This window comes from Mustelus asterias, chromosome 1, assembly GCF_964213995.1.
Source record: "Mustelus asterias chromosome 1, sMusAst1.hap1.1, whole genome shotgun sequence".
Lineage (NCBI taxonomy): Eukaryota > Metazoa > Chordata > Chondrichthyes > Carcharhiniformes > Triakidae > Mustelus > Mustelus asterias.
The window spans coordinates 138966236-138992664 of NC_135801.1; the positions used below are offsets into that span (position 1 = coordinate 138966236).

Below are 26429 nucleotides of genomic sequence, written 5' to 3' on the forward strand. Positions count from 1 at the left end.
CAAAATATCTGCAGGACTGTCCAAATCACATTAGGAGAGATGCAAAACACTTTGCTGAAATCAAAAAGCAGATGAGCTTCAGACATGTGCACACAAAGGTTGGAACAGATTCTACAATGCTCTAAAATCTGTCTACAGGTCCCAGTCTACACGATCATCATAATATTGACCGGTCAATACCGCTCACAGAAAAAGCCCAGTTGGCATCAACTTCTCTCTTGATGACCCTACACTGTGAGAAATAACGAATGCTATTACTCTTATCTAGTAGCAAAGTTATAGGAGTAGGCAGTGGCATTGTCACTGGTCTAGTGATCCAGAGACTCAGGATACCGCTCTGGAGACCCAGGGTTGAATCCCATCTCGGCAGATAGTGAAATTTGAATTCAATTAAAATCCGGAATTACAAGTCTAATAATGACTATGAAACCATTGTTGATTGGTGTAAAAACCCATTTAGTTCACTAATGTCCTTTCGGGAAGGAAACTTGCCATCCTTATCTGTTTTGACCTACATGTGATTCCAGCACTACAGCAATGTTAGTGACTCCTACTTCCACTCAGTTCAAGGGCAATTAGGGATGGGCAACAAATGTTGGCCTATGTAGGGGGTTGGATCAGTAAGTTTGTCGATGTAACAAAGATTGATCGGGTGGTTAACAGTGAGGTTACAGGAAGATATAGATGAGATAGTCAAATGGGCGGATAAGTGGCAGATAGAATTTAACCCTGAAAAGTGAGAGATGATACACTTTGGAAGGAGTAATTTGACAAGGAAGTATACTATGAAAGGCCTGACACTAGAAAGTTCCAAAGAACAAAGGGACCTTGGTGTGTTTTTGCCATAGATCTCTGAAAGCGGAAAGGCAGGTTAATAGGGTGGTGAAAAAAGCATATGGTCCATTCGCCTTTATCAATTGGGGTATAGATTACAAAAGCAGAGAGGTCATGATGGAGTTGTATAGAACTTTGGTGAGGCCACAGCTGGAGTACTGTGTGCAGTTCTGGGCGCCACATTATAGGAACATGTACATGTCCTGATTGACAGTAAGTCTTCTGACCCACTCCCTGTTGATGGAATTAGACATGATTTTGTGCTTGCGCCAACCTTCTTCAGCATGCTTTTCTCCACCATGCTCTCCAATGTTTTCCTTGATGGTGATCTTGGAACTAAAATCAGATTTTGCATGGACAAAGAGTTGTTCAATCTGAGACTGCTCCAAGCAAAAACCGAGTTTTCCAAGGAAATATTTTGTAATTTTCTGTTTGCTGATGACTGTGCAGCAGCTGCCTATTCTGAACTGAACATGCAACATAGCAACAATTTGTTCTCCAATGCGTGCGACAACTCTGCCTTACAATCAGCACAAAGAAAACTGAAGTGATGTACCAGCCTGCTCCAGGAAAGCCCAAGGTTTCAGCCCATGGTGAGAACCTGTCAGCAATGGATAAGTTTACTCATCTCAGCAGCACATTCTCTAAAGCTGTCTGTATTGATAAGGCACATGCAAGAATTGCCAAAGCACTGAGGTCAAGCTGGCAAAGCCCAAGTTGGCATGCCAAGCATCCACATCATGTTGAGTCAGTTACAACTGAGTTGAGCTGGTTATGTAGCCGGAATGCCTGACATTTGCTAACAATGGACAGCATAAGTTTGGGGTGCAATCTCATGGTGATCAAAGGAAACATCACGAGACTTCACCTCAATAGGAATAGATTTGCTTCAGTAAACTTGCAACAATTTTATAATCAATCACCAGAGGGAGACATACACCAAGTATAGCAACTCATTTTAGTTTCAGTTATTACATTTGTTTCCCTTTTTTAACAAGTCACATGTAAATTCATAATTTTCTACATTTTAAACATCAACAATAGCAGCTGAGCAACACATAATCCAATTTTGATATTTTAGACACACTGGGCCCGAAATTTACCAGGTGCCAGGAACCGATCAGTGGCATGAGCCTGTGGCTGGGAAATCTAGAAATACTCGGAAGATGAGGGTCCTGCGGAATTTAATAGCAAGATCTCATTAACACTTCTGATGGGGTGTGTGGTGAACCATCGTTGGTTCACCACTGGGGTTGTTATTGTGTTACTGTTGGGCTAGGGTGTTGTTGTTATGGGGGTTGTTCTATGTTGTTGGGATAGGGTGTTTACCTGTCCTAAGTGTTATCATGGCACACTCCAGTGGGGTCCCGCCTCCGGTGGCAGGGTATAAGACCCCCTGCTCCGGCAGGACCCCTTCAGTCTGAACGGGTGAATTTGTGTTAGTAGTTTCATTGTTAATGTATTAAAGCCTTCAGTACTAAAGCCTTGTTTCCGGGTGCTCATTGAGGTGCATCAGGGTGTTAGAGATCTCCGGGATGGAGGAATATCAGGGAAGGGGTGAAGAGACTGGAAGGTGGGGGGAATGAGCAAGGCCTTGGGAGAGACTGTATGGTAAACGGAAGAAAGATTGCAGTGGATGGTTTGCTTGAGGAGCCAGGGATGCAATTCTGCTGTTCCCAGCATCTAAGCTGTGCTGGTAAAAATGCTGGATCCACCAGCTCCAGCTGGGTTTCCCTTCAGCCACTGAATTCAAATAGCTCACAGATTCTGAGGAACGGAGGAGTATCAATAAAATATTATAATGGTCAGCATACCTCTGCATAGTGGGTTACTTCAATGTCCCCAAACCTACTGTAACTAACCTGGTAGCAGATGTGTTTGCAGCGGGTTGCAGTTGGGTTTCATGTTTTAACAACTTATCCCACCTCTGCAATGCTCTCCCAACCATTTTGGGGGAGTGGAAAATAAAATTCCCCCATTATATTCACACAATCTGATTAAAGATACTATGAATATTAACTTTACTCTACCACAACATTGCTCTGAAAGATAAATCCATTCAGCTTCATTGGGATAGAAGGAAAATGACAGTTCATTTGTAAGAACACAAGAATGAAGAGCAAGGGTAGGCCATGTGGCCTATTGAGCTTACTCCGCTTTTCAATAAGATCATGACTGATCTCATTGAGGTGTAAACTCCACTATCCTGTCTGCTCTCTGCAACCCTTGGCTCCCTTATAAATCCAGAATCTGCCTACCTCGGGCTTGAATACATTCAATGCCCCATCCTCCAGCACTCGGTGGGGGAGGGAATTTCAAACAGTAACAAGCCTCCGAGAGAAGAAATTTTGACTGATCTCTGTCTTGAATGGGAGACCTCTTATTTTAAAACTGTTCGAGATTCATTCACAAATGGAAATATTCCCTCAATATCTACCCTATCAAGTCCCCTCCGAACCCTATACTTTCCTACTTTTATACTTGCAATAAAGGGGAGCATTCAATTTGAGATCCTAATTACCTGCTGAATCTGCATGTTAACTTTTTGGGATTCATGTACAAGGACACTCTGCATGCAACATTTCACAATCTCTCACCATTTAGGTAATACTCTGCTTTTCTATTCTTCCCGTTAAAAATAATGAGATTTTTTGCATTTCTTTCATGGGACACAGGCATTGCTGGCTAGGTGAGCATTTATTGCCCTTCAGGTGGTGGTGGTGGTGAGCTGTCTTCTTCTGCAGCTACACCCATAGTGCTGTTTAGGTAGATGTTCAGGGATTTTGAACCAGTGACTGTGAAGGAACAATGATATATTTCCAAGTTAGGTCTCCTCTTGAATCTTTTAAAGTTGATGTCCCCATGCCCTTTGTCAACCTGACCCCCACCCCTTCTTCAGATCACATGAAGCCTGACTTTTCAGGAAGCCTCCATGACACCATCTAAAAAACCCCCTCCCCCATAGGAACAGGAGTAGGCCTTTCAGCCCATCGCACTTGCTCCGCCATTTAATATGATCATGGCCGATTAAATACTTCAATGCCTTTTAAACCCACTATCCCCATGACCCTTTAGGTTATGGTTAATCAGAAATCTATTAATCTCTGCTTTAAACACATTCAATGACTGAGCTTCCAAAGTTTTAAAAGTTTAGTTTTAAAAGTTTAAGTTTTCACAGTAATTTCAATGAATATGTTTAATTTAAAGTTTTTTTACTTTAAACTTTAAACTAAACATATTCAATGACTGAGCTTCCACAACCCTCTGGGGTGGAGAATTCCAAAGATTCACAACCCTCCGTCTAAAGAAACTTCTCCTCATCTTGGTCCTAAGTGGCATCCCCTTTATTTTGAAATGATGTCCCCTGGTTCTCGACTCCCCAACCAAAGGAAAATCTGCATCTACCTTGTCGATACTTCGAAGTATTTCATAGGTTTCAATGAGATCACCTCTCATTCCTCAGAATTCGAGAGAATACAGGCCCAGTTGCCCAATCCTTCTTAATAAGAAAGTTCCACCATCCCTGGAACAAGTTTGGTGAACCTTCGTTTCACTCCCTTTGTAGAAATAATACCCTTTCTATGGTAAGGGGACCAAAACTTTAATACAATTCTCTAGGTGTGTCTAACCAAGCTCCTGCACAATGGAAGAAAGACCTCCCCATTCCTGTACTCAAATCCACTTGTGATAAAAGCTAACATTCCATTAGCCTTCCTAATAAACAGCTTGTTGCACCTGCAGTTAGTCTTCAGTGACTTGTGGACAAGGATACCCAGGTCTCTTTGTACATTTGCATTTTCTGATTTCTTACCATTCAGGAAATATTCTGCACATCTGCTCCTTCTACTAAAAAGCAGATTACCTCACATTTTTTCACATTATATTCCATCTGCCATGTTCTTGCCCACTCACTAAGTCTGTCCAAATCCTCCTGTCGCTTATAGGAAGCATGCTTTTTATGATGCATCTTTAAAGTTGGAGAGAGTTGTAGCGGACATGCCAAATTTCCTTAGCCTCCTGAGAAAGTAGAGGTGTTGATGGGCTTTCTTAACTATATCATTGGCATGAAGGGACAGGTTGTTGGTCATCTCGACACCTAGAAACTTGAAGCTCTTGACCATTTCCACTTTGTCCCCATTGATGTAGACAGGGGCATGTCCTCCATTATGCTTCCTGAATTTGATGACGATCTCCTTTCTTTTGTTGACATTGAGAGAGAGATTATTGTCGTCAAACCAGTATACCAGATTCTCTGTCTGTTGCAACATGAGAATTATAATATATTCTAGCATTTTCTTGACTACTGATGTAAGGTTAACAGGTCTGTAGTTACCTCTTTCCTCTCTCCCTCCCTGCTTAAATAGTGGGGCGACATTTGCCACCTTTCAACCTTCAGGAACCATTCCAGAACCTCTAGAATTTTGGAAGATGATCACCAGTGCATTCCACTATCTCGATAGCAACCTCTTTCAACATTCTGGGATGCATAATGTCAGGTCCGGGGATTTATCATCTTTCAGTCCCATAAATTTCTCCAATACAACCCTGTTACTTATAGTGATTTCCTTCAACTTCACATTCTCCCTAGTCCCTGGGATCTCTACATCTGGGAGATTTCCTGTGTCTTCATAGTGAAAATTGCATTGCATCACTGCCACTGACACAGTTTAAGGTCAGGACCTGGAAATGTTCCAAGCACCAGGTTCCTGGCCCTGGAATGAAAGTTCTCCCTTTGGAGTCAGTGGATGCACATTTCAACGCAGAAATCCAGAAGTGGCTGTCAGTGATTCTATGTTTCTCCATAAGGTGCACTATTGAAGTAACCACAATCAGCAAACAGTAAAGAAAAATTGACAAAGGCTTTCCCCTTTACTTTATTAGTCTTGTAAAAATGATGCACCCTTGAAAAAGGTACCCCTCTCCCCCCGACCCAAAATTCCCACATGGTGTTTCAATGTGAACTCACAGAGCACAATCTTACCGGCCATTCATGCCACACTCCCACTGCAGCGAAGTCAGAGAATTTGGCGCTCAGCCAAATCTCCGTTCACTGCAGCGGGATGGGAAAACCCCGCCGGTGTGAATGGTCATAACATTCCAGCCACAAAGTTTACTCCCATTACAGAAGTGATGATTATGTTTGAGTGCCATGTAGAATATGAAGAAAAAATAACATCAAGGAGTACTCTGGTATAAAAATTGTTGGACACTATTGACGTAATTAAATTCTCATGTTGCAACATACAGAATTGCTCAAAAATATACATATGTGCTGTCTAACAAAGGCAAATGCACATGACATGGGTTAGTTACAAAATTCTCTGACTTAGTAACGAAACCTTATTTAGCTTTTTTAAATTCATCCATGGAATGTGGTATCACTGACCAGGCCAGCATTTATTGTCCATCCTTAATTGCCCTTGAGAGGGTAGTGATGATGAGCTGCCTTCTTGAACTGCTGCAGTCTGTGTAGTGAAGGTACACCCACAGTACTGATAGGGAGGGAGGGAGTTCCAGGATTTTGACCTGGCAACAGTGAAGGAACCACCAATTATTTCCAAATTAGGATGGTGGGTGACTTGGAGGCGGTGGTGTTCCCATGCATCTTTTGCCTTTGTCCTTGTAGGTGGTAGCAGCCGTGGGTTTGGAAGGTGCTGGTAAAGGAGCCTTGCTAAGTTCCTGCAGTACGTCTTGTAGATAGTGCACACTGCTGCTACTGTTCATCAGTAATGGAGTGAATGTTTGTGGATGAGTTGCCAATCAAGCAAGCTGCTTTGTCCTGGATAGTGTCAAACATGTTGAATGTTGATCGAGCTACACTCATCCAGGCAAGTGGAGAGTATTCCATCATATTCCTGGTTTGTGCCTTATAGATAGTGGACAGCCTTTAGGGAGTCAAGATGTGAGTTACTTGTCGTAGGATTCCTAGTCTTTGACCTGCTCTGGTAGCCATAGTATTTATATGGCTGGTTGAGTTCAGTTTGTGGTCAATGGTAACTCCTAGGATGTTGATAGTGGGGGATTCAGTGATGGTAATGCCACTGAATGTCAATGGGCGATGGTTAGATTCTCTCTTGTTGGAGATGGTCATTTCCTGGCACTTGTGTGGCACGAATGTTATTTGCCACATGTCAGCCCAAGCCTGGATCTTGCTGCATTTGGACACGGGCAATTGCAGGAGTCATGAATGGTGCTGAACATTGAACAGTTATCAGCAAATGTTACTTCTGACCTTATGATGGAAGGAAGGTCATTGACGAAGCAGCTGAAGAATTATAACATTTATTTTTTGCCCTTCACTCCTACATTAATCACAATTGTTTCTTTATATTTAGAAGCAACATTACTGATATTCAACTGCCACCTCTTTTCTAATGTGTTTTTGAAAGTTAGCCTAGTTTTTACAATTTTATGGCAGAATTTTAACATTTATTGTTACATGAAGTTTTTCTTTGAAACTCCCTTTTAGTACTTTAAAATTGAGCAGTTCAGGCATTTGGAAGGAAATTGAGTGCAAAGCTCAGCACAGTCCAGTGCTGCTGTAACATTTTAAAAATTAATCTAAAATGAAAGAAAAGATGTCGTGGGGACTGAACACTATCTAAGTAGAAAAGCATATCTCTTCAAAAGTATGTCTTCTGAAGTAGAGCAGCTACAACTATAGAGAAAGATCATGCCTATGATTATTTTTATGTACATTTCATCACTTATAAGTTGAATATGAATATTCATAAGATCAATGTATGGAATGGTATCAAAGTACAAGTTTTCAAATTTAGTAAAAACATAAGATATTTGAATCCTACTACAAGCTTCTTCCTTTTGTCTCATATCTCTGAGTCCTGTACCACTGTACTATCTATGACCAAGTATGGACAGGCAACCTAAGTTTCTCAGGCTGCTAGGTCATCAAAATGGCCTCAGATTTCCCCTTGTCGTTATGTCTTGGGTGGGATCAATAATGCACTAGGATAATCCTGAGCCCAAATTGTACCACACTGTAATGCATCACGTTGGACTCCAAGCATGCAAAGCCACGATGCTTGGTCTTGGAGAAGTATTCCATACAACTTACAAAAAGGAATAACCTTCACTGAAAGTAACTTATACCTATGTGATAAGAAATAGCACTCTAATCATTTATTTGCAGATCAGCAGCTAATTAACAACAGTTGTTAAATTGCAGCCTGAAACTTATCTTACCGCAGTAAATTGATATGTCAAACATACTCAGAGGGGCAGCACTAACATAGAATAAACAACATGGGTTGCACTGGCTTGCATTGTTAATATTATATCACAGCATCATATCAAGCATGCATGATAAACGTGTCAAAAAAAGCACCAATAATGCAAAGGCATTTTCATTTTTAAGAAGTCCTATTTGGCACAAGATTTCAGCTTCGATTGTGAGAGAGGTAAAGGAATGGACACTAAATTGATCTTGCACTAAAGATTACTGCAGACAAACTATTTCACTCAATGTTGCTTCATTCTTCTTGAATAAATTGCATGGCTGCTTGGCAGCTATAGTAAACAGCTGGCCACAGTGTCATAAACGGAAATTAATCTTTCTGCACAAACAAGTCTAATAACATGATTAGAGACTGTTGGAGATTGAGGAGATGAAGGTGAAATTGTGAAAGCATTTCATTGTTGTCAGCTTTTGGTTTTGTGCATTTATAGTACACAGATTGGAAATTCTTTCATAGATTTAAATGTATGCAGGTGATTAAACAATAAAATGCACAGCATTAAGACTTTTCATAACAGTTAACAAAATCACTGGCTATACTATTGGAGACCATGATGTGGAGATGCCGGTGTTGGACCGGGGTAAACACAGAAAGATGTCTCACAACACCAGGTTAAAATCCAACAGGTTTATTTGGTAGCAAAAGCCACTAGCTTTCGGAGCGCTGCTCCTTCGTCAGGTAAGTGGGGGTTCTGTTCACAAACAGGGCATATAAAGACACAAACTCAATTTACAAAATAATGGTTGGAATGCGAGTCTTTACAGGTAATCAAAGGTACAGACAATGTGAGTGGAGAGAGGGTTCGGCACAGGTTAAAGAGATGGTGTATTGTCTCCAGCCAGGACAGTTAGTGAGATTTTGCAAGCCCAGGCAAGTCGTGGGGGTTACAGATAGTGTAACATGAACCCAAGATCCCGGTTGAGGCCGTCCTCATGTGTGCGGAACTTGGCTATCAGTCTCTGCTCAGCGACTCTGAGTTGTCGTGTGTCATGAAAGCCGCCTTGTTCTCACGCGAGAACACCATCCATCAGGTACACGGTACATACTCTTGCAACTTGGCCAACGTTGTCTATCTGATACGCTGTAGGAAAGGATGTCCCGCGGCATGGTACATTGGGGAGACCATGCAGACGCTACGACAACGGACGAATGAACAATCACCAGGCAAGAGTGTTCTCTTCCTGTGGGGTCACGAGCATTTGGCCTCTGATCTTCGGGTAAGCGTTCTCCAAGGCGGCCTTCATGACACACGACAACGCAGAGTCGCTGAGCAGAGACTGATAGCCAAGTTCCGCACACATGAGGACGGCCTCAACCGGGATCTTGGGTTCATGTCACACTATCTGTAACCCCCACGACTTGCCTGGGCTTGCAAAATCTCACTAACTGTCCTGGCTGGAGACAATACACTTCTCTTTAACCTGTGCTTAACCCTCTCTCCACTCACAATGTCTGTACCTTTAAGACTTGATTACCTGTAAAGACTCGCATTCCAACCATTATTTTGTAAATTTAGTTTGTGTCTTTATATGCCCTCATCATAGAAATCATAGAAACCCTACAGTGCAGAAGGAGGCCATTCGGCCCATCGAGTCTGCACCGACCACAATCCCACCCAGGCCCTACCCCCACATATTTACCCGCTAACCCCTCTAACCTACGCATCTCAGGACTCTAAGGGGCAATTTTTAACCTGGCCAATCAACCTAACCCGCACATCTTTGGACTGTGGGAGGAAACCGGAGCACCCGGAGGAAACCCACGCAAACACGAGGAGAATATGCAAACTCCACACAGACAGTGACCCGAGCCGGGAATCGAACCCGGGACCCTGGAGCTGTGAAGCAGCAGTGCTAACCACTGTGCTACCGTGCCGCCCTGTTTGTGATCAGAACTCCCACTTGCCTGACGAAGGAGCAGCGCTCCGAAAGCTAGTGGCTTTTGCTACCAAATAAACCTGTTGGACTTTACCCTGGTGTTGTGAGATTTCTTACTGTGTACTATTAGCGAACATAGATTCACAGTATACACATCTACTGTACAATTCTGTCTTAATTGTACATCAATAGATGGCCTGAACTGCCAGGGAATGGCAAGCAGAGTCAGATTGCACTCTGCTCCCTGTTACTTACTGGAAACCATGATGTGGAGATACCGGCGTTGGACTGGGGTAAGCACAGTAAGAAGTCTCACAACACCAGGTTAAAGTGCAACAGGTTTATTTGGTAGCACAAACCACAAGCTTTCGGAGCGCTGCTCCTTCATCAGGTGAGTGAGGAGTTGTGTTCACAAACAGGACATATATGGACACAAACTCAATTTACAAGATAATGGTTGGAATGCGAGTCTTTACAGGTAATCAAGTCTTAAAGGTACTGACAATGTGAGTGGAGAGAGGGTTAAGCACAGGTTAAAGAGATGTGAATTATCTCCAGCCAGGACAGTTAGTGAGATTTTGCAAGCCCAGGCAAGTCGTGGGGGTTACAGATAGTGTGACATGAACCCAAGATCCCGGTTGAGGCCGTCCTCATGTGTGCAGAACTTGGCTATCAGTTTCTGTTCAGCGATCCTGCATTGTCGTGTGTCGTGAAGGCCACCTTGGAGAACACTTACCTGAAGATCAGAGGCTGATTGCCTGTGACTGCTGAAGTGTTCTCCAACAGGAAGAGAACACTCCTGCCTGGTGATTGCCGAGCGGTGTCCATTCATCCATTGTCGTAGCGTCTGCATGGTCTCCCCAATGTACCATGCCTTGGGACATCCTTTCCTGCAGCGTATCAGGTATACAACGTTGGCCGAGTTGCAAGAGTATGTACCATGTACCTGGTGGATGGTGTTCTCACGTGAGATGATGGCATCCGTGTCGATGATCTCAGCCAACGTTGCCTACCTGATACGCTGCAGGAAAGGATGTCCCGAGGCATGGTACATTGGGTAGACCATGCAGATGCTACGACAACAGATGAATGAACACCGCTCACCAGGCAGGAGTGTTCTCTTCCTGTTGGGGAACACTTCAGCAGTCACGGGCATTCAGCCTCTGATCTTTGGGTAAGCGTTCTACAAGGCAGCCTTCACGACACACGACAATGCAGAATCGCTGAGCAGAAACTGTTAGCCAAGTTCCACACACGTGAGGACGGCCTCAACCGAGATCTTGGGTTCATGTCACACTATCTGTAACCCCCACAACTTGCCTGGGCTTGCAAAATCTCATTAATTGTCCTGGCTGGAGACAATACACATCTCTTTAACCTGTGCTTAACCCTCTCTCCACTCACATTGTCTGTACCTTTAAGACTTGATTACCTGTAAAGACTTGCATTCCAACCATTATCTTGTAAATTGAGTTTGTGTCTATATGTGCCCTGCTTGTGAACACAACTCCCACTCACCTGATGATGGGGCAGTGCTCCGAAAGCTTGTGGCTTGTGCTACCAAATAAACCTGTTGGACTTTAATCTGGTGTTGTGAGACTTCTTACTGTACTTGGAAAACCAGCCACTCCTTTCCGACTTGACCTTCTGAGGCAGGCCGGGTAAGAACTGTGTAGAACTGCGTGTTCCTGTGGTCTTCAGTCGAGGGCTGGAGAGACGGAGATAAGGAAGCATGCCCACTTTTTTATGGCACTAGCTGCCATAAAGCAGGTGTTTTAAAGGATCTAGCTACTTTCAGAAGCCGAGGGAAAGTAGGACTGGGGGGAGAGGGTGAGTGAGTGGTCAGGTGGTCAGTGGAGATGGGGGTCGGTTGGGTGTTTAGGGGGATGATCAATGAGGGGGTGGGGGGGTAGGTGAATGGGAGTCCTGTTGAGGTCGAGGTAGGGGGATAGTAAGAAAGTTACCCAGGAATTTAGAAGTGGCTATAATTCTTCTAACTTTTCCTTGCTAACTATTATTCCAAGACAGTTGGAACTATCTGAAGTTTGCAATTTAAATCATACTTTCTGGGCAATTGCCATGCAATACTTACTTGGGGACATCTGGGCCGGGGCAGTATTGGTTCCCCAATGATTCTTTGTGTACCTCGCACATACGATGCCTCATAACACAGAAGTTACAGGCCATAGTTTAGAACGTTTACAAATAAACACTTACTCTGAAATAATGTTTTTGTTTTTTTGAAGACTTTTGAATATTATTAGAAAACTGTCAGATGGGGAAAAAAGGTGAAGTAATTACAAAACGGAAGCCACCCTCATTGGATCCTGCAAACACTCGCTTGGTTCTGTTATTGAGATCAACAAACTCCTTTCCTCCAGATCAGGTTAAGCCAGGAGGTGTGCTACCTTGGCATTCTGCTCAACCTTCAGCTCAGCTTCCTCCTCCTCTATGACGTATTAGTACGACTGCTTCTTTCATTTTTGAAATATTCTCCATTCTGACCTTGCCTGCTCCTCAAGTGCCTAAACAGTAATCCATGGGCAAGATTTTCCTGGAAATTGGCAAAGGCCGAAAGGAAGCGGAAAAAGCAGCATTGAGGCCACCAACGGCAATGGCAGCTTTCTCTGTCATGTAATGCAGCACTCTGAAAAACAACTTGAAATCACGGGTTTCACAACAATCGCTGGCAGGGCGGGCTCTGATTCACATGCCCCGCCAGCAACTTAAGGCATTTGAGGATCAGAGCGCCACTTTTAAAGTCTGCCTCAGAGCTGAGCGAACAAACCAGTTCAGCCTGCAACTTCCCCTGGCACCCTTCCGGCACTTCCTGGGAAACCCCTAGTACTACCCAGGCACTTCCTCCTAGCCCTGCCTCGGTAGTGCCCGGGCAGTGCCTGGGGATGCACTGGCAGCAGTGCCAGGGTACTACCTGGGGAGTGCCAAGGGCAGTACCAGGGTACTACCTGGGCAGTGCCTGGACATGATCCAATCCCAACCCCTCCCCCCATCTCTGAGTGCTGCACTCACCTGAGCTCCCGTGAGGTCTGCTCACCAGGTGCATGCCTTGGGAGACCAGTCGTGATTTACACCGTTCTGACATCAAGACCATAGACCATAAGACATAGAATGGATCAATCCACCATGGATGGATTTTCTGATGGGGGAGTAGGTGGTGGTGGTGGGGGTTTGGGGGGGGTGGGATGGTTCCGATGTCTGGGCCTGATAATGATATGGTAGTTTATTATATGATGTTCCTGATGTTGAACATCTGGGAAGCATCACTGACGGGAGGGAACAATCGCGTCATGCATTTATGCCAAGGTAAAATGTGACTTTGCAGTTCGAGCGATATTTTCTTCTCCCGTCGCCGAACCCACTTGACGTGTACAGGAGCAGAAAGTCCTGCCTTTTGTCTTTGTACCAGAGGATTAATTTATCATTATTCTTATTTGTGGGATGTGGATGTGGCCAATATTTACTGCTGATTCCTAGTTTGCATTGTTTTCATACTTTATTTAGTTTCACTTTTATGAAAACAAAGTGAAGAACTTAGCAAAAGTACAGAAAATTCCATAATTACTGGCAAGGTCAATCTGGGGCCTTCAACATCTTATTTAAAAAGTTAAAGCAAATCAAGAAACTGGCATCAAAATCAAAGATACAACGCTCACAAATATTCTGAAGCAGTCTTGAATAACTGCTTTGTAATCCTGTGGTTAAGTAGAGGAATCGAGACAATAAAATCTAATGTCAGATTTTCATAAAAAGTCATTTGTGAAGAAGTCAAAGCTAACCATAAAGGATATTTCAGAAGTTGAAAAGTGAGAGAGGGTACATATATCTATTCAGTTATTCTCTGAAAGCTATAAAGTTAACCTAAAACTTATTAAACAATACCACTTTTCAGAACTCTCAACTCTTCCTCTAAAATAGAAGTAGCAATGAAAACTGAATTTGATGCATTTTCAAAACTTTTTTCAGTGATACACTGGAGAGTGCATTTCAAGAATGGGTCACTTCTTCAACAACAAAGTTGCACTGGTCATTGAAACAGTGTTCAATTTTCCTTGGAGCTGAAATTGGAGACCAGACCAATAACCCATGATACTTAACTCTTGCTGGGAAATCTAATTTTTACATCAATCACACAATCAAGACACAACAAGGCAAATTAAGCAGTGATTAAATATTTTTGAATCAAAACTCCAGACTCCACCACAGATAGCAACACATTTGGCTGCAGGAAGCTAATGAAAACAGCTTTTTATGAAAACAGCTTTTTATGAAAACAGCTTTATTTATTGAAGTCGGGCAATATTTTAAAAATTATTCTTTTCACAATTCCTTTCCCAAGTCAAGACATTTAAAAATCTCCGTAACTGTTACTGCTTTGCATCACTGAATGTGGTAAACCACTGTTAGCTGTTATCTGTTGTGGTTAACCACTGTTAGTTAGTATCTGTTATTATCTGTATATGTGGCACATCCCTGCCGGCTCCGCCCAAGACTCCTCCCCCTGGTCCGGGTATAAAGGCGATGGCTCCTCCCCCTAGCCTTTAGTACGGACCAGATCTCTGACAGGGATGGCTTCAAGTTCTTGTTAATAAAAGCCTATTTGTTCTTGCATACGAACTAGTCTTTGCTTGATTGATGGTGCATCAATTCTATTAACAAGATTTTAAAATGGAGCAGATGTTAAAACCCGACAGGTTGAATCTGGATCCTCAAACTGTAGGAGCGTCAAACACGTTTGATCATTGGCTGAAATGCTTCGAAGACTACATCGACGCCTCCGCTGTTGTCCGTTCGGATGCCGACAAACTACGAGTGCTCCATGGCCGGGTAAGCGACGTAGTATATTCTACGATTCGGGACGCAGAAGGTTACAAGGACGCCATCAAACTTTTAAAGGGCCGGTATAACAAACGGCCTAATGAAGTCTACGCGAGACATCTCCTAGCTACGCGCGCAGACAGCAACCAGGAGAATCGGTTGACCAATTCTTGCACACGTTGCGACTGCTTGGCCGGAACTGCAACTGCAAGACTGTGACTGCCATCCAATACACAGAGGACTTAATCAGGGATGCCTTTGTCACGGGCATCGGGACGACCTATATCCGACAACGGCTACTGGAACGGGGTGCGCTGGACTTAAAGAAAACTGTAGAACAGGCCGAATCCTTAGAGGTGACCTCCCAATATCTCGAGGCCTACTCACCTGACCACGTGGACACATCGTGGACACAGCAGCCGTCGCTACCCCTGTACTCGGGAGGGCCACAGACCTACGCTGCGCCACATCTCACCGGTGATCTGACCGCTGCAGCAGCCTCTGGAGGCCTGAAGTGCTACTTCTGCGGCCTGGGTAAGCACCCCCAACAACGCTGCCCAGTGAGGGAGTCGTTCTGCTCCGCGTGTGGGATGAAAGGACACTATGCCAAAGTCTGCCGTAAGTCCATCTCCAAATCCACGAGCACCGCGTGTGACCCGCGGGGGCCGCCATCTTGGACGACCCCGGCCGCGTGTGACCCGCGGGGGCCGTCATCTTGGACGACCCCAGCCGCGTGCGACCCACAGAGGCCGCCATCTTGGATGACTCCAGCTGTGTGCGACCCGCGGGGGCCGCCATCTTGGACGACTTCGGCCGCGAGCGACCAGCAGGGGCCGCCATCTCCTACCTCATCAGCCCCCATGACTATCTGCAAGATCCAACGGTGGCGTTGGTTACCCTGGACCAGTCCAAGCCTCACCGACTCGCCAAGTCCATGATGGACATCGAGGTAAACGGGCACAGGGAGCATTGTTTGTTTGACAGTGCGAGTACGGAGAGCTTCATTCACCCTGGTACGGTGAGTCGATACGCCCTTTCCGTGCGGCCCGTCAAGCAAACGATCTCCATGGCATCGCAGTCCCGCTCTGTAAATGTCCTCGGGTACTGCGTGGTGACCCTGAAGGTGCGGGGTACAGTATACAAGAACTTCAGGCTCCTCGTGCTGCCACATCTCTGCGCTGCTGTACTCCTGGGGCTAGATTTCATGACCCATCTGAAGAGTGTCACTATACTGTATAATGGGCCTTTTCCCCCGCTCTCCGTCTGCAATCAGCGGCATCTAAATTGCCCACCGCGCACCACCTGCAGTCTCTCGACCCTTAAAATCACCCCTCCCTCCTTGTTTGCGAATCTCACTCCTGACTGCAAGCCCATCGCCACCAAGAGCAGGCGGTATAGTGCTGGAGACAGGGCCTTTATCAGGTCCGAAGTCCAGCGGCTCCTCAAGGGAGGGATCATCGAGGCCAGTACCAGCCCCTGGAGAGCACAAGTGGTAGTCGTTAAGACTGGGGAGAAACACAGAATGGTCATTGACTACAGTCAGACCATTAATCGATACACGCAGCTGGACGCGTATCCTCTTCCCCGCATATCTGACATGGTCAATCAGATTGCACAATATCGGGTGTTCTCCACCATTGACTTGAAGTCGGCAGACCACCAGCTCCCTATCCGCCTGGAGGACCGCCAATATACGGCTTTCGAGGCGGATGGTCGCCTTTACCACTTCCTTAGGGTCCCTTTTGGCGTCACCAACAGGGTCTCGGTTTTCCAGTGTGAAATGGACCGAATGGTAGACCAGAACGGGCTGCGGGCCACCTTCCCATACCTGGATAACGTCACCATCTGCGGCCATGATCAGCAGGACCACGATGCCAAACTCCACAGATTCCTGCACACGGCTAGCCTCCTTAACCTGACCTACAATAAGGAGAAGTGCGTATTCCGTACACACCGCCTCGCCATTCTCGGGTACATAGTGGAGAATGGAGTCATCGGCCCCGATCCCGACCATATGCGTCCCCTCCTGGAACTTCCCCTCCCCACTAGCCTCAAAGCACTGAGAAGATGCCTGGGTTTCTTCTCATACTATGCACAGTGGGTCCCCAACTATGTGGATAAAGCCCGTCCGCTCATCAAATCCACCTCTTTTCCCCTGATGCCAGAGGCCCATCTGGCCTTCGACCGCATCAAAGCTGACATCGCGAAGGCCATGATGCACGCTATAGACGAATCCATCCCATTCCAAGTGGAGAGCGATGCGTCCGACTTCGCCCTAGCCGCCACCCTTAACCAGGTGGGCAGACCCGTGGCATTCTTTTCACGAACCCTCCAAGGCCCCGAAATTCGACACTCCTCTGTTGAAAAGGAGGCCCAAGCCATAGTGGAAGCTGTACGGCACTGGCGCCACTAATTAGCTGGTAAACGGTTACCCTACTCACGGACCAACGATCCGTTGCCTTCATGTTCAACAATACGCAGCGGGGCAAGATCAAGAACAATAAGATATTGCGGTGGAGAATCGAACTCTCCACCTACAATTACGATATCTTGTATTGGCCCGGGAAGCTCAATGAGCCACCTGACGCCCTGTCCCGTGGAACATGTGCCAGTGCGCAGGTGGACCGGTTACAGGCTCTCCACAACGACCTCTGCCACCCGGGGGTCACCAGGTTTTTTCACTTCATTAAAGCCCATAACCTGCCCTACTCCGTTGAGGATGTCAGGTCTGTAACTCGGGATTGCCAGGTCTGCGCGGAATGCAAGCCGCACTTCTACCGACCAGACAGGGCACACCTCATAAAAGCCACCCGCCCCTTTGAACGCCTAAGCGTTGACTTCAAAGGCCCCCTCCCCTCATCTGATCGCAACATATATTTCCTCAATGTCATTGACAAGTATTCACGTTTCCCCTTCGCTATTCCCTGCTCACATATGTCCTTGGCCACGGTCATCAGGGCCCTGCGCAGCCTCTTCACCCTGTTTGGTTTCCCTAGCTATATCCATAGCGACCGGGGATCCTTCTTCATGAGTGATGAACTGCGACGGTACCTGCTCTCCAAAGGAATAGCCTAGAGTAGGACTACTAGCTACAACCCCCGGGGAAACAGACAGGTTGAGAGAGAGAACGCAACAGTCTGGAAGGCCGTTTTACTAGCGCTATGGTCTCAAGGCCTTCCAGTCACCTGCTGGCAAGAGGTCCTACCGGAGGCACTACACTCCATTAGGTCCCTCCTGTGCACGGCAACCAATGCCACCCCCCACGAACGGATGTTCGTGTTCCCCAGGAAGTCTTCCTTGGGGACTTCACTACCGTCGTGGCTGATTCGGAAGCATGTCAGGACCTGTAAGTCTGACCCCCTGGTCGAAAGGGTTCAACTCCTTCACGCCAACCCCCAGTACGCCTATGTGGCGTACTCCGATGGGCGGGAGGACACAGTATCTATCCGAGCACCTGCAGGTGACTCAGGGACCACTATGGCCCCCAACCCCTCACCTCCAATCCCCAACTTTGTCCCTACCACATCAGAACCACTATCCACTCCTCTCACCCCTGTATACAGCTCGCCTGAGCCCCAAGAGTCGCCACCACGCACTCGACGATCGGAAGAGACTACTGATGACAACAACGTCCTGGCGCTTGAAACAACACCGCGGCCTGAACCTACATTGGAACCGGCACTATGGCGGTCGCAGCAGCAGAGCAAGCCTCCAGATAGACTGAACCTGTAAATATTGTTCATTCTGCCTCACCCCTGACGGACTCTTTTTTTAAAAACAGAGGGTGAATGTGGTAAACCACTATTAGCTGTTATCTGTTGTGGTTAACCACTGTTAGTTAGTATCTGTTATTATCTGTATATGTGGCACATCCCTGCCGGCTCCGCCCAAGACTCCTCCCCCTGGTCCGGGTATAAAGGCGATGGCTCCTCCCCCTAGCCTTTAGTACGGACCAGATCTCCGACAGGGATGGCTCCAAGTTCTTGTTAATAAAAGCCTATTTGTTCTTGCATACAAACTAGTCTTTGCTTGATTGATGGTGCATCACTGAATCTTTCTAAGAATGTTATCATGAAACAGTGGTAAGTGGTTTATTTATGGTGTTTAATTTTAGAATAAGTTATTTGGTTTTCAGATATTCACCTGTTCAACTTAATTTTTCCCATTAAAAAAATGCTTCAGCTCCTGTCCAACAATCTCTTTTTGTGGGCATGATGAACCAATAATCTCAGTTGAAATGCACGTATCACTAAAGACACATACAAAAGTACGTAAATTTCCTTAACCTTTTCTTTCTTTTAATGATATTGGGACAGGGATGGAAATATTAGGCATTCTGGTAGAAACAAAAAAGTTTCTATTCTCCTGGGTACAATTTACATATTTGATTTTCATTCTCAAATCTTCACTTTTCCATTTCATTGCTTCTCCTGGTCAAGATATCCATCAACACTAGAATGAAAGCTAATCTTAAGTAATCTGACCTTCATTGCATATTTAATTTCTTCCTATATTCCTAATCATGCTTCCACTTACTGAGATTTACTTGTAATAGCAATGTTTTAATTGGAAATTAACATTTATTCTAGTTGAACAACACCACACAAAGGGCCCGATTTTACCATTGCGTCGCGCCCGTTTCTGGGCGTGAAAACATGGTAAAGTCGGGTGTGAAGCCATTAACGTGATCCACGCCCGTGTCCACACAGATGACCACTTTACTGAGACCCGGGAATGGCTGCGATCCGATTCGTGCCCGAAACGGGCGCAACGGCAATTTAAATGCATTTGCATGAATTTAAATTGAATTAATGAACTGCCCGCCCAACTTTATCAGCATTTCCCCCTTTACCACCACGTTTGCCAATCCGGAATTGCGCCAAAATGGACATGCTGAGTAAAAGTCTGTTTCGGCGCTGAAGAGGTGAGTTCAGAGCTTCCAACGGCTCTCTGACTCAGATCGGTGGTAGTGGTGGGGGCGGTGGGTCAGATCATTCTCTGGTGAGGGGAAGGGGGTGAAATGAGGCCAGGTCATTCTCGGGGGGAGGTGGAGGAGTGAGGCCAGATCGTTCTCTGTGGGGGGAGGAAGGGGAGTGAGGCGGGGGGGATGAGTGAGGCCAGATCATTCTCTGGTTTGGAGGGGGTGTGGAGGGAAGCGGGTAAGATGTATCTCTGGTGGGGGGTGGGGGGGAACAAGACGGTGGGGTCTGCTGCCACTCTGTGGGCGATCGGTGGGGGGGAAGGGGGCAGGGGGTCACGATCGGTCTGGAAAAAGGGGACAGTTATGTTGTGGGGGTGGGGTGATGTCTGTGGGGCCACTTTCTGCAGCCCGGGAGCGATCTGACAGGGGCGCGCTTTTTCAATTTTTTTTCTAACTGCGCATGCACAGTTCAGAGCTCTGATCGTTTTGGGCGCGCTAAGCCCCGCCCACAGCGCGATTCAGATCGGCAACTTTTTTTTCAGGCTAAGTGCTAACGGGGGTGCCTGAAAGCAGATTTCCCAGTCGGATCTGAATAGAGCCCAGATTCAGCACTTAGAATGAAAATGGTAAAATCAGGCCCAATGTATCGAGCACATTCAAGTGCAAAATTAAAGCTGACAGTCTGTACCATTTTTTTACCTTTCTGGTTTACCAAGGGGAACATGTCTTTGCTGATAGTCCCTCAGATTTATTTAAGTATGCAAGTATTGTGACAGCTGCGACCTCCTGCAGCCCCCAAGCACTCACCCCATTCCCTGCTTCTACAATCGCCCCACACTCCTAAAAATCAAGTCCCGCTGCCTAAAAATCACTAACACTGCTCTTTTAAGTTTACTTGCAGCTCAAGAGATTCACCAACCTCCGAAGGAAGACCCCAACCTGGCAGTGACCCTAATCTAATTAATAGCCTAGACATAGCTACACTGTCGAGTTTCTGCTCCCTGGACCTAGAATATCTGACGCTAAAATGCTGCCCCTGCTACCTCCCGGAGGAGTTCACTTCTGTTATCCTGTCAGCAGTTTACATCCCACCGCACGCGGACGTGAAGACTGGGACGTGGTGAAATATACACCACCACAAATAGCCTTGAGACGAAACATCCCGAGGTCTTGTTCATCGTGGCCAGGAACTTCAATCAGGCCAAGCTCAAAAGCGCTCTACCCAGATACCACCAACACATCTCCTGTTCCACCAGAGGCCCAAACACCCAAGATCATTGCTACACAAATATCAAAAGTGCCTACTGCACTATCGTCCACCCACACTTTGGTAAATCAGACGACAAGGCTGTGCTCCTGCTCCCGGCTTACAAGCAAAAACTGAAATCTGTCAAAGAAAGTCGTGCAATGTTGGTCTGAGGAATCAGACAATCTCCTACGGGACTGCTTAGAGTCAGTAGACTGGTCAGTATTTAAAAACTTTGCGACCAGCCTGAATGAGTACGCCACTACAGTAACTGACTTCATTAGTAAGTGTGCTGAAGACTGTGTGCCAAAGAAGCAAATCTGTGTGTTTCCCAACCAGAAACTATGGATGAACAGGGATATCCACTGTCGAGGTCTGAAGCATTCAAGTCAGGCGACCCTGACCAATACCAGAAAGCCAGATATGATCTGCGGAGATCCATCAAAGATGCTAAAAGACAGTACTAGACCAAGCTAGAATCCCAGGCTAGCCACACGGATTCCAGTTGACTATGGCAAGGTCTGCAAGGCATAACGGGCTACAAGATGAAGGCAGGTAAAATCGCCAGCTCCAATGCACCCCTCCCCGATGAGCTCAACACATTCAATGCCCGTTTTGAGCAAGAGGTCAGCGAGATCACACCCTCCATCCCGGAAGCCTCGGATGAACCTGTATCCGAGGTCACCATTGCCGACGTCAGAGCAGCCTTCCCAAAAGTCAACCCATGGAAAGCAACTGGCCCAGATGGAGTATCCAGACGAGCACTCAGATCCTGCGCGGACTAACTGGTGGGGGTATTTGGAGACATCTTCAACCTCTCTTTACACCAATTCGTAGACATCTTCAACCTCTTTTTACACCAATCTTTACACCAACCTGCCTCAAGAAGACGACTATCATCCCAGTACCAAAGAAAAGCCAGGCAGCATGCTTTAATGACTAACGTCCGGTGGCTCTGACATCCATCATTATGAAGTGCTTCAAAAGGTTAGTCATGGCACAAATCAATTCCTGCCTCTCAGACTGCCTGAATCCACTACAGTTCATCTACCATCACAACAGGTCCACAGCAGACGCCATCTCCCTGGCCCTTCACTCAACTCTGGAACACCTAGATAACAAAGGCACCTATGTCAGACTGCAGCTCAGCCTTTAATACCATTATTTCTACGAGACTCATTTCCAAACTTCATGGCCTGGGGCTCAGCTCCTCCGTCTGCAACTGGATCCTAGACTTCCTAACCCACAGACCACAGTCAGTAAGAATAGGCCACAACACTTCCTCCACGATCATCCTCAACATCGGTGCTCCGCAAGGCTGTGTCCTCAGCCCCTTATACACCTCTGACTGTATGGCCAAATTTTCCTCCAACTCAATTTTCAAGTTTGCTGATGACACCACCATAGTGGGTCGGATTTCAAACAATGACAAGACACAGTACAGGAAAGAGACAGAACAAAGGATCTGATGAACTGGTGCGACGACAATAATCTCTCCCTCAATATCAACAAAACGAAGGAGATAGTCATCGACTTCAGGAAGCATAGTGGAGGGCATGCCCCTGTCTATATCAATGGGGACAAAGTAGAAATGGTCGAGAGTTTCAAGTTTTTAGGTGTCCAGATCACCAACAACGTGTCCTGGTCCCTGCATGCTGACACTATAGTTAAGAAAGCCCACCAATGCCTCTACTTTCTCAGAAGACTAAGGAAATTTGGCATGTCTGCTACAACTCTCACCAACCTTTACAGTTACACCATAGAAAGCATTCTTTCTGGTTGTATCACAGGAATGGCTCCTGCTCTGTCCAAGGCCGCAATAAACTACAACAGGCCGTGAACAAAGCCCAGTGCATCGCTCAAACCAGCTTCCCATCCATTGCCTCTGTCTATACTTCCCGCTGCTTCGAAAAGTAGGCAGCATAATCAAGGACCCCACGCACCACGGACATACTCTCTTCCACCTTCTTCTATCGGGAAAAAGATACAAAAGTCTGAGGACACGTACCGACCGACTCAAAAACAGCTTCTTCCCTGCTGCCATCAGACTTTTGAATGGACCTTCCTTGCATTAAATTGATCTTTCTCTACACCCTGGCTATGACTGTGACACTACATTCTGCACTCTCTCCTTTCCACACGTACGATATGTTTTCTCTGTATAGCATGCAAGAAATAATACTTTTTACTGTATACTAATGCATAATAAATTGAATCAAATCAAATCAAAAAACTGCATTGATAATTGAGAAGAATAGCTATAAGTATCATGCTAAACATCCAAGCAGCAATCTCTTTTTTGGATATAATTAAGCATAGAAAATACTAAAGTCAAAATAGACAGTCCACAACTTTACATACAGTCTGTAAACCAATGAAATCCCTCAGCTTTTACAAACAAGACACCTCCATTTTCTACAAATGGCGTACCATCTAGTGTCACTGCAGTGGCAGACAAGGGACTTTATGAATAAACAAATCACAAGGTAGAACATTTAAACTAGCACAAACATTACAACTCCATAAGAGCAATAAGTGATGAAACCAGCTGCATTTCAAAGTGATACTATGCACTGTTACAGGAACAGGAAGAGAATGCTAACAAACACACCTAGGGACGGACACAAAAGCAAGATCATACTTACAATCATCTGTAAAAACCGGCATGTAGAACAATTAAAGAAACAGTCATCAGTCAATGTAAGGCAATGTCATTGACAATAATCACGACAGCAAGCTGTATTTTTCCTACTGGCACGTGGCTTGGGAGGTGCAGAGATCCATAAAATCATGGGGAGCTTGGACCCTGACATCATCTGCCATCAGAGCATTTTACTGATGCAGAACCAGATGCAGACATTCTGCTTGCCTCCTTGTTTGTGCAGTCTTATTAAAAGCTCTTTTACATTGGAGTGAGACCCACTGTGTGGGTCAATTGCCATGTAAGTGGAGGCTGCCTCCCAGAGGAAGCCAGGGGGAGTAATCACGGCCCCAACAATCTTCTTGAAGGGGTTTGCACTCCAACATTTGGCCCTATGAATTTTTTTTTAAAGTTTCTTTGCCCACTTGCTGCAGATCCAAGGTCTCTCATGTTCGAAGGCAGCAAATACCTCTTCTGGAGGCTTCAGAGCTGCCAGCCCTATGATTGGGCCAGTGGCATCGAACACCCCCCCCCGTAGTCATGAATTAGATGGTGGCCCATAAGTGACCAATTAGAAGGCTGCCTGTGTTTGGCACAGGGTCCCCAGTCACCTTAGTAAATTCAGCTCAGCCTTTTTAATCAGGAAACAAGATACTTTTGTAGACTGTATAAAACAAAAACAGCCTATATATACCACCTGTAATGCAATAAAACTTTCCAAGGCACATCACACGAACATTATAAAACAATATAAACAAAATAAGCCACAAAAGGAGATATTAGATCAGATGACCAAAGGCTTGGTTAAAGAGGTAGGTTTTAAGGAATGTCTTAGGGGAGGGAAGCCAGGTAAAAAGATAAAGAGGGAGTAAATTCCAGAGTTTAGGACAAAGAAACTGAAGGCTCGGCCACCAATGAATGGTAGAGTGATTAAAATCAAGGATAATTAAAGGGCCAGGACTTGGTGAACGCAGATATCTTGGAGGATTATGGGGCTGGAGGATATTACAAAGAAAGGGAAGGGTCAGGCCGTGGAGGGATTTGAAAACTAGGATGAAAATTTTAAAATGAGAAATATGAAATGATTTGTTTTGGTAAGAAGAACATGCAGAAGCAATATAACATAAAGGATACAACTCTGAAGGGGGTGCAGGTCCAGAGGGACATTGATGTAAACGTGCATGTCATTGAAGATGGCAGGACGGGTTGAGAGAGCAGTTAATAAAACATACAGTATTCTCTGCTTTATTAATAGGGGCATAGCATATAAGACCAAGGATGTTATGTACAAGACACTAGTTTGGCCTCAGCCAGAGTACTGTGAGCAGTTCTGAAGCACCGCACTTTAGGAAAGATATGAAGACATTGGAAAGAGCGCAGAAAAGAATCATGAGAATTGTTACAGGCATGAGGAACACCAGTTATGAAGATAGATTGGAGAAGGTATGATCGTTTTCCTCAGAGGAGAGAAGGGTGGTTGGAGAAGGGGTAGTACTTTGCAAGGATGGTGGGGTTAAGGGTTGATTTTGTGAGGATGATGATAGATCTAAAGGATAGAGGGGCAAAATCTTAAGAGAGAGAACTGTTAACAAGTTAGGCTAACATGGGAACCAGGAGGGGAAGTTGAGTAGTCAGCAGATTAGTGGAAATAGGGTCAAGGGGGCAGAGGATAGGTCTCATGGGCAAGATGACCTAAGAGATGTCTTGAAAAACGATAGGAGAGAAACTAGAGAAAGATGAGAGTTTTGCCTGGTGGACAAGTGGAAGGGAGGACCATGACAGAGGCAGCTAATCAGATTGTCTCAATCTTAGTGACAAAATAGTCCAAGAGCTCCTCATCACCCTTGTTGTCGGAGTGAGAACAGTGAAGAGGGGTTTAAGAAGATGGTTTGCAGTAGAAAAAAGAAGCCTCAGTTCTCTTTGCATTGCAGAATGATCTTGGAATAGTGAGCAGTTTTGGGGATGCTTAATGTGGTCCAGCTCAATGCAAGCAAGGTGGTGGATGGCTAAACCAGCTGTCCATCATATCCTTTCAAGTCTGCGTCCCTAGGGCTTAAGGGGGCTGAGATGACTGCCACACCGGGGGAATGGTCAGAGCGAGACAGAGTAACAATTTTATTAGGGACTGGTGCAAATGGGATATTACATAGGCAGTCAGTACAATACAAAGCATGAAAAGAGTGTATATTCGAGAAATGTTCTGGCTTGTATTCCACCAAATATCTACTTCTGCAAGGGAGAATCTTTGGTTTGATTTTACAGGCTACCCAGATCTATAATTAAAAACTAAGCCATATGTAATGTCTTGAGCACTGCTCAAGCACTGTTCTCTATTTAGAAAAGAGAAGCAGTTGCTGTATAACACGGTGATGAATATTGTGTTGTCAACCTTTAGGAATTTCAGTGTAGTATTAATAAACAAATTCATTAAAAATAGATTGAGTTAACACATATAAACAGTACAACGTCTAGCACAGCATTATTTAAACTGCTCAACACATACGTTATCTATTTTCTGGTACAAGAAGCCCCAGATGCTGTTGCACAATTGCCCCAGGGACCAAAATACAGCATGAACCACACTGGCTACACTCCATAACATTCTGCACACAATGAATATAAGTCTGGAAATCATACTAATCAAATATTAGATTTGAGAATGTGGAACTCACTACCAGAGTGATTGAGGCAAACAGCATAGATACATCTAAGGGAGGCTATACAAGCATATGAGGAAGATGGGAATAAAAGGTTATACTGATAGCATTAGATGAGGGGTGATGGGAGGAAACTTGAATGAAGCACAAACACCAGTATG

The 26429-nt window shown here is 45.4% G+C and overlaps 1 protein-coding gene across 5 annotated transcripts in view; it reads right to left on the reverse strand.

Annotated features, from left to right (window-relative positions):
• Positions 1–26429, reverse strand: part of unc13bb (unc-13 homolog Bb (C. elegans)) — a 565742-nt gene that overhangs the window by 27518 nt on the left and 511795 nt on the right. The gene's annotated exons all lie outside the window — the stretch shown is intronic.